The sequence below is a fragment of the Mauremys reevesii genome, linkage group 2, assembly GCF_016161935.1.
Source record: "Mauremys reevesii isolate NIE-2019 linkage group 2, ASM1616193v1, whole genome shotgun sequence".
NCBI classification, from domain to species: Eukaryota; Metazoa; Chordata; order Testudines; family Geoemydidae; genus Mauremys; species Mauremys reevesii.
This window is the reverse complement of record NC_052624.1, coordinates 7,795,769-7,808,485: the sequence shown is the minus strand read 5'-3', so window position 1 is coordinate 7,808,485 and position 12,717 is coordinate 7,795,769. Positions and strand designations below refer to the sequence as shown.

The 12,717-nt window shown below is 47.0% G+C and overlaps 1 protein-coding gene across 2 annotated transcripts in view; it reads right to left on the bottom strand.

Annotated features, from left to right (window-relative positions):
* The window catches only part of WNT3A (Wnt family member 3A), a 117,791-nt gene that overhangs the window by 31,554 nt on the left and 73,520 nt on the right, over nucleotides 1-12,717 (bottom strand). The window lies entirely within an intron of this gene.

The following is a 12,717-nucleotide window of genomic DNA, read 5'->3' as shown; positions in this document are numbered from 1 at the left end:
AGTGCAAAGTAATCCCTGGTGTAACTCCATTGAGATGAATGACGTCACATCAGGAGTGCATTTGGCCCAGATTTATTATTAATAGAGCGGGGTAAATGTACACAACTCTTTGCAGCCCCCTTAAATACCAGCACCTCACTTGCAGGAGCTCATCTAGAGAAGGTAAATCCAGTTCAGACACAAAAGGATGTTCCCTTCTGATACAGAAAATATAGGACTTGGGTGTACTAACCACAGACAGGGTTCTCTATTTGAGAGGCTGGGTTCAAACAGACCCTTTGTTGTTAATTGTATTACAGTAGCTCCTAAAGACCAATGCCCCATTGTGCTAGGCAATGACCCAAATCTACAACAAAAGGTAATCCATATCCCAAAGAGCTTACACACTAAATAGCTGTCTAACTCACCAACTGAGGACCATCCCCATATTCATACTAGGTACTGGGAGAGTCATGAAATCTGTGAGATGCATGAAAATGTAGCTAGTGGAGATAGTTTGAAAAAGCTGTAAATTGCCCACAAAAAATGTTGAACAAACTTAAAAATGTTCATGTTGTTTGAAAATTTTCATGGATTTTTTTTTTGTTTTTTTTTCCGATGAAAACAAAAAAAACCAAACAAAAAATGTTGGTTTTCAAAAATTAAAAAAGCTGGGGGTTGTTAGTTGTTGTTGTTGTTTCCCTCTCTTTTTATCCCCTTTCCTCCCTGAAAGTCAAAGGGAGTTGAGTGTCTAACTGCCCTTTGGCTTTCTGAAACTCTCCCCGTAAAATCCCAAGCAACACAACTTCCAATACTTCCCGACAGAGATGCTCTCACAGTCTAACCCTATCATGAGAGATTGATACAATGCTCTGGCATGGATTTATTCATGATTTTTGTCATATCCTTTAGTGCCCTCTGCTATCAGTGGGGCATGCCATGTCTCTCTTGCTTCGACCATTTGTCGGGTCCGCAATGAAACATTTCTAAGATATACTGTTGTCAATGAGTCTGGATTTGGCAAACTTGTCCCTGTGATTAGAACAATGTGTTTCTTTTGGGAGCAAGCTATGCCTCGGCTCTGAGGCCTGGTCTACACTAAGAAGGGGGGTCGAACTAGGGTACGCAAATTCAGCTACGTGAATAGCGTAGCTGAATTCGAAGTACCCTAGTTCGACCTACTCACCCGTCCAGACGCGGCGGGGTCGAACTCTGCGGCTCCCCCGTTGACTCCGCCACCGCCGTTTGCAGTGGTGGAGTACCGGAGTCGACCGCAGCGCTTCCGGAGTTCGAACTATCGCGTCTAGATCAGACGCGATAGTTTGAACTCCGAGAAGTCGAACTCACCGCGTCGACCCGGAAGGTAAGTGTAATCCTACCCTGAGAGCTGCTCAGAAAATAGAACTTCTGTTTTGACATTTTGACAAAAAAACTAAAAAAATATCCTGAATCAAAATAAAAAAGCTGAAATTTCAAAATTTCCCGTGAAGCAAAAAATTCCAAAACATTTAGATTCAGGAATATTGAAACAGTTTGTTTTGAAAATGTTGACTCGTTTCATTTGGATCAGGTAAAAATGTTTCATTTTGATCATTTCAAAATACCCCATAATATAAAATATGAAATAAAATATATTATTTAAATATATCATGTTAATATTATTATTGTATGCAGTGTTGTTATAGCTGTGTTGGTCCCAGGATATTAAGAGTCAAGGTGGGTGAGGTGATATATTTTATTGGACCAACTTCTGTTGGTGGGAGATTAGCTTTCAAGCCACACAGAGCCCTTCTTCAAGTCTGGGAAAGGTAATCCGAGCATCCCATCTTAAATGCTGAGCATTTCCCAGACCCGAAGAAGAGCTCGGTGTGGCTTGAGAGCTTGTCTCTCTCACCAATAGAAGTTGGTCTAATAAAAGATATTACCTCACCCACCATGTCTCTCTAAACTTAATTTTGTAATATACAAGTCAAAATGAAACATTTTTTCTTTATTGATCTGAAATGTGACATTATCCAAACAAAACCAGAAAGCTGAAACAATTCATTGGAAAGTTGAAACAATTAATTCAGATTTTTTTCTGTAAAACGTTTTGATGAAATTGATACATTCCCCCCAAAACATTTTGATTTAGATTAACAGACGTTTTGTTAGTCTATAAGGTGCCACAGGATTCTTTGCTGCTTTTACAGATCCAGACTAACACGGCTACCCCTCTGATATTTGATTTAGATGAAACTGCATCTTCTGATGGAAAACTGTTCAGTCAGAAAAGTTTCAACCAGCTCTAATGCCTACTAAGTGGATCATCAAGTATTGTAGATTAGGGTTCTCGCATTTTTTTACAACTACTGCTTAACAGATATCTCATGGGCCACCTCCTCTCCCATTCACGGCCGCACAACATCCTCGTGGCAATTATAGCAATGGGCTGCCATGGAGAAGTACTAGTAATAAGAAAAGATTTAGTGTATTTTTTACTGTCCTTTAATGTGCTTTAGTAGCTGGAAACAAGAGGATGCTGTGATGTGTGCCCAGCCAGCAATCTGTGGCCCATCAGCAAATGTTTCATGAACCACTTGTGGTCTGTGGACTACAGTTTGAGAAATAATGTCAGAGGTAAATCAAGAAAACTGCTTAAATTAAGTTACCTCTGCTGCAGGACCCAACTCATGCTCTACCCTGCTACCACTGCCTTTGAGGGCCCCAAACCTCTGAGCTGTGAGAGTCCCACTGGATTTGCCCTAGGAAGGCTTTCTTTTGCTCTATTTTTTTCTGAAGGATCAAGTTTACTTCGAACTAGAGCAAGTCAGAACATTTTCAGTGGAATGTAATTTTTGCCGCACAAGATGGTGTTTGGTCGAAGCCGAAACATTTTGCGGAGACATTTCAAGTTTGAGGAAGTTTTCAAAGGCAAGGTTTCTGAGGTCCCGGAGAGAGAGATGAATTGAAAACGTGACCTTTCTGATCTGAAAATCTGTGCTGTTTCAACACAATTCCAGTTAGTGAAAATCTTCAAATTTTTCCCCTGAAGTGGAATGGAAACAAATTTAGAAACCTCAGCGGTTGTTGTGAAACAGAATTGTCCTCCGGCCAGCTCGTCTTCTGACGCCATACAATATAGGTGTGACACACAGGAATGCTGGGAAGAGGCTGAGCTTCCTTCCCTGGCCCCTGCCACATGAACTGGATCAGGGTTCGAAACGTGAATACCCCTGGGGCAGGAGAGAGGTCAGTAGCCAGTAACCCCCGTGGTTCCTGATCTAGAGATGACTGGTGGGCTGTGGGGGAAGGGGAAAAAAAACTGAAGCACAGCAGGGGAGATAAATGAAGGTGTGTTAGAGGAAGGGAGGAACAGACATATCCTGGAGCAGCATGTACTCCCCTGCCCACAATCCTACCACCGTCTCTAGTGCTCTGTATCCCCCAACCCTTCTGCTTCTCCCGTGCCAGGTACACAATTGCCACCCTTGCCCAGTGACATGGTCTCTGGTATCAACCCATCCAAGTTTTGGTATTAGCCCCGACCTGCCCTCCTCTGCTCACCCAAGGTGCCTCAACCCCCCCCGCCCCCCCCCACACACACGTCCTGAGCATTCTCCCACTATGCCTGTCTTTGGAGGATCTCCCTCACCTGCCCATCTGCCCCACCCCTCCCTGGAACCTCATTCCTTCCCACGCCTTCTCCAGTGGCAATCTTAAGGAAGGTGTTTATTGGTTTGAAAACACCCAGTTGCCAAGACTCCTTGATCTACAGCACGGCCAGTGCAATGCCCTGAGCAACTGCCTTTCGAAGCTCAGAACAAAGTTTCAGCTGACACGAGGGTGGTAAAGGTTGCTGGCTGATCAGCTGCTGCTCACGCTGAGTATTCTGCGCTGCAAAGGGGGTAGGTAGATGGATAAGCTGCTCATTTGGGGGGTTCTCAGGAATCCAAATAAACCTACATAGCTCCGCATTAGGGTTTTTTCTATTTTTTTTTTTGGCGCATGATGCCGTTTAAGGGACTGAAACAACATGGGATTTGGTCTTGTCCCAGCATTTCTATCGTAATAATAGCGCTTTTCATCTTCAAAGCATGTGACCAGCATTACGACCCAAATTCCACTCTCCTGCACAACACCGGTCGAGTCAAGGGCATCATGCCATTGTCACTCTCCGTAGAATTTGCGCTTCCCTAATATGCATCTTCCAAGTACAGAAATACCATTAGAAGACTATGTGCTGGGTCCTTTTCACCTGCTAGATAGCCTGGAAATCTTGAGAGAAAGAAACACTAAGGCCAAGATGTTCCAGATGGATGTGGTGTGCCCCCGTTATTCCTGCCAGAAGTCCATTCCAGAACCTCCCCACTCTCATGGTGGGAAACCTTCTCATTTCCAGTTGATGCGATGGGCTGGAATCTGCTGGGCTGTGTCCACTGTTTGTTCCACTCAATCCTCACGTGCTCACTGTCACCTTGTCCTCCCCCATCAGGGTGTTGTAAACAGTTGTTGTCTCTCATTGTATACTTAGATTGCCAGCTCTTTGGAACCAGGGCTGTCTTTTCATTCCATACGTGTGCACAGCCACTGGCTGGCACAAGGTAGCCCTGATCCTGACTCAGGCTTCCAGGTGCTACAGCCATACAGAGGAAGACTAATAATACCTAAGGGATATGAACCCAGGCGGCACAAGAGCAGAAGCCGAGCCGGACAAAGCAAGTCTCCATGACCCAAGAGGGCTGAGTGGAGGAGGACCAAATAGACAGCATTTCAGTATCATGGACTCTGGGGTGACGAGGTTCAGCAAAACCGCTCCAGAATAGGCACAGTGCTGCAGGGGAGGATAGTGACATTAAGGGTACGTCTACAGAGCAAAAAAAATAAAATAAAATAACCCACGCCAGTGCGTCTCAGAGCATGAGACAACTGATGTGGGCTTGCAGGGCTACAAAGAGCAAGGTAGATGTTTGAGCTCAGCCTGAAGTCTGGGCTCTGAGACCCTCTGCCCTCGCCTGGTTTCAAAGCCTAGGCTCCAGCCCGAACCTGAACGTCTCCACTGCTAATTTGAGCTCCAGGAGCCTGAATCAATTGACCCAGTCTCTGAGACTCGCTGTTGCATTGGGTTTTTTTTTTTTTTTTTGCTCTGTAGACGTACCCTTGGAAGGGAAGGAGTGAATAATACAACTCCCTGTTCATCCTCTCTGGTTGAGCTTCCTGTTATCCCACCGCCCTCTGCTCCACCTGTCTGACTAGACCTGGCTGAGTCATCCTTGATGTCTCAGTCACCTCTGTGGCTTCTTCCATGAGGCACCCCAGGCATGGCTTGATCTGTCGGAAATCACCTAGAAGGCCCCTACCCTCTCTGCGCTTGAAAACTCACTTCTGCTGTGCTGCTCATACTGAAGCGTGCTGATTTGCGACCTTGGAAAGTCATGTCTCTTCTGAGCCCTGCTTCCCTGCCTGCTCCTGGCCTGTCTTCGCTGCTTAGATTGTACTGTCCCTGGGGCAGGGGCTGTGTTTGTCCAGCACCTAGCACAATGGGGCCTCGATGCCTTGCAGGGGCTCTTGGACACGACAACAATACAAATAAATAATAACAATAGTCGCTTTTGTCATTCACCTTCATCCGGCCACCTGCTTATCTGTCTGACTGGCAGCTCCTGGGACGGCCTGTACAATACAATAGCGAAGGTGTCCCCACACGTGAAGGAGGTGCTGATCTCAGGCGCTGGGTATGGGAGGAGAGTTTCAGATGCTCCAGTTTTGCTCATGCAGCCCTCACCCTGTGCTCTACAGGACTCACTGGTTGGAATTCTTTGGCCTGTGATATCCAGGGGGTCAGACTAATGGTCCCTTCTGGCCTGAAACTCTCTGAATGCATTCACGGCTGCCAGCGAGAAGCGCATCTCGCAGGGGAATAAAAGCTACATTCAGGCATTTGCATCCCCTAGGCACCTTCGTCAAGGAGACTGTTGCTGTTTTTCATTCGTTTTTTTTCCAGACACAGGAGCAGAGCCTCAGCTGGCGTAACTCAGCCTTGCTCCATGGCAGATGCAAGGCCGATTTACACCCGCTGAGGATCTGGCCCGGGGTGGTTGGAGTTGGAGCGGTGCCTAACGGCGCACTCGTTACCCCCCTTGGTTGTCGCTACAGATAAACACGACTGGAGAGCGTTGTGCTCTGGGATTTCTGCGTCCCCTTTTCTCTCCTTTCCGTTTGTGTGTGTGTGTGTGTGTGCGTGTCTGTTGTGTTTAGAGTGCCCATTTAGAACTGTGATTCCCACAGGACAAAGGGATGCTAATTAGCTCCCCCTACTGTTCCCTTTTGTTGAGGACTAGCTCCCACGCCAGCACTTGGCATTCCTGTATGCGGCAGAGGGAGCTCCTTGTTGCAGCGAGCGGTAGCCCAGTGGGGGAATGTAATGTACCCAGCAGAAAAAAAAATTCCATGGGCTGCTCTCTGCCAGCCCCCAGATACTGCTGATGCACTGCAGCCAGCAGATGTTTCCAAAGCCTCTCATTGCCAGGAGAGAGGCCACTGGTTTTCTACCCACCTCCATCCCACTCCCACCCCCACCCCCTGACCATTCTGGCCACTGAAAAATGTGGATGTCAGAAATGCCAACTCAGGAAAGCCAAAGCACAACTGGAGTTGCTGCTAGCAAGGGATGTGAAGGGTAACAAGAAGGGTTTCTACATGTATGTTAGCAACAAGACGAAGATCAGGGAAAGTGTGGGACCCCTACTGAATGGGGGAGGCAACCTAGTGACACAGGATATGGAAAAAGCTGAAGTACTCAATGCTTTTTTTGCCTCGGTCTTCACAGACAAGGTCAGCTCCCAGACTGCTGCACCGGGCAGCACAGTATGGGGAGGAGGTAAGCAGCCCTCAGTGGTGAAGGAACAGGTTAAGGACTATTTAGAAAAGCTGGACATGCACAAGTCTATGGGTCCGGATCTAATGCATCTGAGGGTGCTGAGGGAGTTGGCGGATGTGATTGTAGAGCCATTGGCATTTATCTCTGAAAACTCGTGGTGATCGGGGGAGGTTCCGGATGATTGGAAAAAGGCAAATATAGTGCCCACATTAAAAAAGGGAAGAAGGATAATCCGGGGAACTACAGACTGGTCAGCCTCACCTCAGTCCCTGGGAAAATCATGGAGCAGGTCCTCAAGGAATCCATTTTGAAGACTTTGAGGAGAGGAAGGTGATTGGGAACAGTCGACATGGATTCATCAAGGGAAAGTCATGCCTGACCAACCTGATTGCCTTCTATGATGACATAACTGGCACTGTGGATATGAGGAAAGTGGTGGAGGCGATATATCTTGACTTTAGCAAAGCTTTCGATATGGTCTCCCATAGTATACTGGCCAGCAAGTTAAAAAAGTATAGATTGGTTGAATGGCCTATAAGGTGCATAGAAAGCTGACTAGATCGTCGGGCTCAATGGGTAGTGATCAATGGCTCGATATCTTGTTGGCAGCCGGTATCAAGCGGAGTGCCCCAGAGGTCGGTCCCGGGGCTGGGTTTGTTCAACATCTTCATTATTGATCTGGATGATGGGATGGATCGCACTCTCAGCAAGTTTGCAGATGATACTAAGCTGGGGGGAGAGGTACATATGCTGGAGGTTAGGGAAAGAGTCCAGAGTGATCTAGACAAATTGGAGAATTGGGCCAAAAGAAATCTGATGAGGTTCAACAAGGACAAGTGCAGAGACCTGCACTTAGGACAGAAGAATCATCAGTTCTGCAGAAAAGGACCTGGGGATTACAGTGGACGAAAAGCTGGACATGAGTCAATAGTGTGCCCTTGTTTCCAAGAAGGCTAATGGCATATTGGGCTGTATTAGTAGGAGCATTGAAGGCAGATCGAGGGAAGTGATTATTCCCCTCTATTCGACACTGGTGAGGCCACATCTGGAGTATTGCGTCCAGTTTTGGGCCCCCCGCTACAGAAGGGATGTGGACAAATTGGAGAGATCCAGCGAAGGGCAACAAAAATGATTAGAGGGCTGGGGCACATGACTTATGAGGAGAGGCTGAGGGAACTGGAGTTATTTAGTCTGCAGAAGAGAAGAGTAAGGGGGGATTTGATAGCAATCTTCAACTACCTGAAGGGAGGTTCCAAAGAGGATGGAGCTAGGCCGTTCTTAGTGGTGGCAAACGACAGAACAAGGAGCAATGGTCTCAAGTTGCAGTGGGAGAGGTCTAGACTGGATATTAGGAAACACTATTTCACTAGGAGGGTGGTGAAGCACTGGAATGGGTTACCTCGTGAGGTGGTGGAATCTCCATCCTTAGAGGTTTTTAAGGCCCGGCTTGACAAAGCCCTGGCTGGGATGATTTAGTTGGGATTGGTCCTGCTTTGAGCAGGGGGTTCGACTACATGTCCTCCTGAGGTCTCTTCCAACCCTAATCTTCTATGATTCTATGAAAAGGAAGTACATCTTCACACAATGCACAGTCAACCTGTGGAACTCATTACCAGGGGATATTGTGAAGACCAAAAGTATAACTGGGTTAAAAAAAGAATTAGATAAGTTCACAGAGGTTAGGTCCATCAATGGCTATTAGCCAAAATGGTCAGGGATGCAAACCCCATGCTCTGGGTGTCCCTAAACTGCCAATGGCTGGAAGCTGAGACTGGCCGACAAGGGATGGATCACTTGAAATTGCCCTGTTCTGTTTATTCCCTCTGAAGCATCCGGCACTGGCCATTGTCAAAGACAGGGTACTGGGCTAGATGGACCATTGTACTGACCCAGTATAGCCGTTCTTATGTGGAAGCAACTCAAGGTGCAGACCCAAGTCAGAAGGTCTGCACAGTGCAGTATGTACATGTTAGCGTGGCTGTGAGACCCAGGTCCAGCAACAATAAGCCCTGGTTTACCATGCAGTGTGGATGCTTAGGCATGGGCTTGGAAACACTGAGTCCACAAGTCCGGGTCCCACAGGCCTGAGCTTATTGTACAGTGTAGACATACTCAGAGTCACTTGTGCAATGCTACACATGGAGATAGTCTTCCTTCCTTACCTCACCAGGATCAGCTCTTTTCCTGAAGCAGTTCCCCAGCTCCTACCTCAACATACAATGACGATTTGCTACCATATAGAGCCGACACTGCTGCCCTGATTCCAAGAGCTGCCTCTGTCTGTTTTGTCTTGCATCAAGAAAGGGGACAGACAGACCAGGGGTAAGTGGCTGGTGGTCTGCATGGCCAAGTGCAACTTGTACGGATAGATGTTCAATCCTGTTCCTTCCAGTTCTTTTCCCCATGGTTACCAGGTACAGTTTATAGATCTTTGTTGTTGATACCTAGGCAGCTGCCCAAATTGCCATTAGCACAAAGGTGGAAGGGGTGTGGTGGGAAATCAGGTCCTCTGGGGAAAATCTGCATCAGAGAGAGACAGAGATTTTCATCCAACCTCCTACATGTAACATACCAAACTCCCGGAAAAATCAATGTCTTGTGGCTCTCTGCTGATGCCATACTTTATTGCAGAAGTGGAGAAGTCTGATCCAGGATGCGGGGGTAGAGGGTGGGGCGCGGGAGGGAAGGCGTTTGGCACGAGCAAGACGTTGGCGCGCCATCAAGAAAATATTATTAAGATTGTCTAAATCCCTTAGTCTTAACACTGCAGCTTCTTGCAAGAGTGAGCTCTTCAGTACAGGGCAGAGGCAGAACTCTTTTGTTAGAGGTAAGAGACTTGGTCCTGCTGAGCAATATGTTACCCTACTGCAAGGACTTGTGTTCCCCCTAATCTTTAGGGCTGGGAATTTGAGGCCCTCGTCTGTTGCTACTGAAGTGAAGGGCAATACTCTCATTGCCTTCAACGGTAGCAGCATGAAGCTCCTTGTAAGGAATGCCAGTTACTAAGGTATAGCCTGAGCCAGCAGAAACATCCACCCCTTCTGTCAACGTTCAGCAGCTACTCCTGCAAGAGGAAGGATAGTCTTGTGCTTTAGATGCTAGATTAGACTACAAGAGAAACTCCTGTCTTCCTGTGTAACCTTGGTCCAAATCATTTAACCTCTCAATGCCTCCGTTCCCCCATCACATGGGAATAATGGTACTTCCTTTCTCCCACTCTCTGTCTGTGTCGAACGTAGCCCTTCAGGGCAGGGACTGTCTCTTACTGTGCATATGTACAGCACCTAGCACAATGGGGCCATGATCTCAGCTGTGGCATTGACACCGCTTCAGGGTTACATGGGAGATCCAGAGATCCAGGGTTTATGGAACTCGGAGTGGGGAGGCTGTGATCCAAAACACTACTAGGGGGTGCTTGAAACCAACGTGAATTGATCCGTTCAGCATCTCACGTCATCAATTCCCTGCCATTGCTGATGCCTCAGCCACTGGTGACACCAGAGTCTCTCCTGTTCTCTGCCTGTGGCACACAGTTTAGTCTCCTGAGGACTGAAATGACTTATTCTCACTAAAGTCATCGGGCTTTATAACGGGGTATCTGGGCAAAATGTAATGGCCTGTGACGTACAGGAGGTCAGATTGGATGACCAAATGCTCCTTCCCGGCTTTAGACTATGAAAGGATGAAACCGCCCAGAGTGGGGTTCTGGGAGAACAAGCCATCTCAGATTAGAGTTGAGATTTTAGCCATGATGCACAAAGAACGTTGATCAATTCTGGGACCCAAAAGGAAGAGATCCAGAGACCTCATAGCACAGTAACACAAAACTACGGATAAGAAGATTCCAATGAGGAAAAAACAGAGATTGAAACACCTCAGGCTTTGGGGGTGTAATGTACAGTGGATAACCTGTGCTTCTGCATTTGTGTTATCGTCTAGCCACTAGTGACAAAGGTGCAAACTCACTGCACTGACGCTCACTGGACGGGTTCACTGATTGAACTGGAAACAGTATTTGTCACCACCTCTTGTCCTAAACTGTGGGGGAGTATTGTCATGTACTGATTAATAGATGTCACACTCCTAGCCTAGAGGGGGCTGTATTTCTTCAGGGTGTATCTAAGCTGCTGATATAGATTTTATAGCTAAGATGTCACAGATACTTGCTTTATTAAGTAGAATTAGCTGCCAATATTTAGTAACATAGCACCACCCCATATTCACCGTGAGAAGGCCTCTGTCGTTCTGCTGTCCTGCCTTTGTATGCAGAACACTGACCTGCCTTTGTATGCAGACCTCTTCAACCACTCATCCACCAGCTCGCCTCTTTTCTAGATGCCCTTTATGGTCATTTATGCCACCACAGGACGTGAAAGTGGATCTGCTTGGCGCAGTGAGTGGTCAACCATGACAGTTGTTAATCACTCTCTCGTCATTGACCCAACCATCTGCCCACCAGGTTCTGAGCTGCTAAGGCTCCTGTGGTCATCTCTGAACCGGTTTTGAACAGGACAGGGCAACTGTGCGGCTAATCTCTTAAATGGGGTTTTTCTAATGACCTGCGAGGCAGCTGCAGTCAACTTCAGACTATGTCACATATCCTTGCCCAGTGCCTACTGACGTATTTTGGGCTGGCTACCGGCTCTCCACCTGGCTGATGAAGATACCAGCAAATGGCTTGGCACATTTAGCATATGCTGAGACCTGGGGAGAAAACACCAGGCACTACAGAGCTCTTTGACCCAGCGGTGAAAGGCAGAACAAGATCCAATGGCTGGAAGTTAAAGACAAACAAATTAAAATGAGAAATAAAGTACAATTTTGTTAACCATGAGGGTGATTAACCATTGGAACAAACAGCCAAGGGGATTAGTGGATTCTCCATCTCTTGAAGTCTTCAGATCAAGACTGGACCTTTGGGGAAAACTGGCTTTATTGGAGTCAATACGAGAATAACAGGATGAAATTCTATGGCCTGAGTAATACAGGAGGTGAGACTAGATGATCTAATGGTTCCTTCTGACCTTAAAATCTATGAACTGATTAAATAAAGAAATATATGGTTTGGGATCCAGCGTTGTGATATCAGCATAAATGACATGACATGATTATCATTTATTATCACTGCTGGATGAAGCCTCCAAAAGATGTGTTGGCATAATTTCTCTGCCTGCTAAGATGTCTACTGTATCTGTCCGGCAATGCTTGCTGTGAAATTGAGGTCAGACCAGGATCATCTTTTCACACCTGGGCTTTCACGACAGGTTGGGGTCTCCAAAGCAGATCACAGTAACTCATTCATTCACATCTTTCCCCTTGCCTTGGCCCCCCAACCGTGGATTCTTGCAACCTCTGGAAGTAAGAGTCCCTCCTCCCTAATAAGGAGACCATCGTTTGGCTTCAAAAGAGGCAAGCCTCATGCAGCATTAATCTCCTTTCTGGGTATGGGTAATGTTTCCTGGGGTTAAAATCAGAGGAAAATAATCAAGAGGTCACACCATTGGCTTTGGGGCTTGGCTTCTGTCATTTGCACACTAGCAGGAGTGATGGCGAAGGATTCTTTCTGCAGCACATGATGTTCCATCGGGGTCCGGAATGAATTTATGTCTCCAAACCTCTGCACCTCCCGTTAGGTTCCCATTTGTCCACTGTGAGTTCGCCCCGAGAGGGCACATCTGGCCAGTGCAGATGCTTGCCGAGGCAACACACGTCCGCGCGCGCAAACACACACATACCCAGGCAAACACACAGATGCACAAAAAGGGACACTGTGACTTTCAAAGGTTGCACGAGTGTTAAACTCTAATAAACAAGCTCTGTTCCCGAAGGCTGAAAGAATCCAAGGCCTCCTCAACAAAGCATTTAATCCAGTTGGCCAC